At 58.1% G+C, this 2,500-nt stretch overlaps 1 pseudogene; it reads left to right on the forward strand.

The window, feature by feature from the left end:
* LOC134199768 (large subunit ribosomal RNA) overlaps window positions 1-2,500 on the forward strand; it is an 8,284-nt pseudogene that overhangs the window by 3,796 nt on the left and 1,988 nt on the right.

Below are 2,500 nucleotides of genomic sequence, written 5' to 3' on the forward strand. Positions count from 1 at the left end.
TTGGACCTGCCAGTTCTGCGAACGAACCTTTTCGACCAACAGGGGTTTGGGTGTCCACAAGCGTAGAGCCCACCCTGTTGAGACCAATACGGATGCCGCTCCGATGATGGTGAAGCGGCGGTGGCATGGCGAGGAAATCGACCTCCTCGCTCGCACCGAGGCCAGGTTGCTCGCTGAGCGGGGTCAGTGCTCGGGTGGAGACCTCTTTGGCGCGCTTCCAGGGTTTGGAAGAACTCTGGAAGCGATTAAGGGACAACGGCGGAGGGAGCCTTATCGGGCATTGGTGCAAGCGCACCTTGCCCGATTTGGTTCCCAGCCGGGTCCCTCGTCAGGGGGGTGCTCGGCCGAGCCTGACTTCCGGCGGGCTTCTGGAGCTGAGGAAGCGGGCGAGGAACGATGCGCCGAAGACGCCGCTGCCTATGATCCATCCGCAGTCGGTCAGATGTCGCCCGATGCCGCTCGGGTTCTCTCCGAACTCCTTGAGGGTTCGGGGAGAAGACGAGCGTGCAGGGCTATGAGACCCAAGACTGCAGGGCGGCGAAACGATTTGCACGATGATCGGACAGCTAGTGCCCACAAAACCAGTAGACAAAAGCGCAGAGCAGAGTACGCGCGTGTGCAGGAACTGTACAAGAAGTGTCGCAGCAGAGCAGCAGCTGAGGTGATCGATGGCGCGTGTGGGGGTGTCGGACACTCGCTCGAGGAGATGGAGACCTATTGGCGACCTATCCTCGAGAGAGTGTCCGATGCACCTGGGCCTACACCGGAAGCTCTTCACGCCCTAGGGCGTGCGGAGTTGCACGGGGGCAATCGCGACTACACCCAGCTGTGGAAGCCGATCTCGGTGGAAGAGATCAAGGCCTCCCGCTTTGACTGGCGAACTTCGCCGGGCCCGGACGGTATACGTTCGGGTCAGTGGCGTGCGGTTCCTGTGCACTTGAAGGCGGAAATGTTCAATGCATGGATGGCACGAGGCGAAATACCCGAAATTCTACGGCAGTGCCGAACCGTCTTTGTGCCTAAGGTGGAGAGACCAGGTGGACCGGGGGAATATCGACCGATCTCGATCGCGTCGATTCCCCTGAGACACTTTCACTCCATCTTGGCCCGGAGGCTGTTGGCTTGCTGCCCCCCTGATGCACGACAGCGCGGATTTATCTGCGCCGACGGTACGCTGGAGAATTCCGCAGTACTGGACGCGGTGCTTGGGGATAGCAGGAAGAAGCTGCGGGAATGTCACGTGGCGGTGCTAGACTTCGCCAAGGCATTTGACACAGTGTCTCACGAGGCACTTGTCGAATTGCTGAGGTTGAGGGGCATGCCCGAACAGTTCTGCGGCTACATTGCTCACTTATACGATACGGCGTCCACCACCTTAGCCGTGAACAATGAAATGAGCAGCCCTGTGAAAGTGGGACGAGGGGTTCGTCAAGGGGACCCTCTGTCGCCGATACTCTTCAACGTGGTGATGGACCTCATCCTAGCTTCCCTGCCGGAGAGGGTCGGGTATAGGTTGGAGATGGAACTTGTGTCCGCTCTGGCCTATGCTGACGACCTAGTCCTGCTTGCGGGGTCGAAGGTAGGGATGCAGGAGTCCATCTCTGCTGTGGACTGTGTTGGTAAGCAGATGGGCCTACGCCTGAATTGCAGGAAGAGCGCGGTTCTGTCTATGATACCGGATGGCCACCGCAAGAAGCATCACTACCTGACTGAGCGAACCTTCAATATTGGAGGTAAGCCGCTCAGGCAGGTGAGTTGTGTTGAGCGGTGGCGATATCTTGGTGTCGATTTTGAGGCCTCTGGATGCGTGACATTAGAGCATAGTATCAGTAGTGCTCTGAATAACATCTCAAGGGCACCTCTCAAACCCCAACAGAGGTTGGAGATTTTGAGAGCTCATCTGATTCCGAGATTCCAGCACGGTTTTGTGCTGACCGATTGAGAATGCTCGATGTCCAAATCCGGAAAGCAGTCGGACAGTGGCTAAGGCTACCGGCGGATGTGCCCAAGGCATACTATCACGCCGCAGTTCAGGACGGCGGCTTAGCGATCCCATCGGTGCGAGCGACCATCCCGGACCTCATTGTGAGGCGTTTCGGGGGGCTCGACTCGTCACCATGGTCAGTGGCAAGAGCCGCCGCCAAATCTGATAAGATTCGTAAGAAACTGCGGTGGGCCTGGAAACAGCTCCGCAGGTTCAGCCGTGTTGACTCCACAACGCAACGACCATCTGTGCGCTTGTTTTGGCGAGAACATCTGCACGCATCTGTTGATGGACGCGAACTTCGCGAATCCACACGCACCCCGACATCCACAAAGTGGATTAGGGAGCGATGCGCGCAGATAACAGGACGGGACTTCGTGCAGTTCGTGCACACTCATATCAACGCCCTCCCATCCCGCATTCGCGGATCGAGAGGGCGTAGAGGTGGGGGTGAGTCTTCGTTGACCTGCCGTGCTGGATGCAAGGTTAGGGAGACGACGGCTCACATCCTACAAC

This window comes from Bombyx mori, chromosome 11, assembly GCF_030269925.1.
Source record: "Bombyx mori chromosome 11, ASM3026992v2".
Classification (NCBI taxonomy): Eukaryota; Metazoa; Arthropoda; class Insecta; order Lepidoptera; family Bombycidae; genus Bombyx; species Bombyx mori.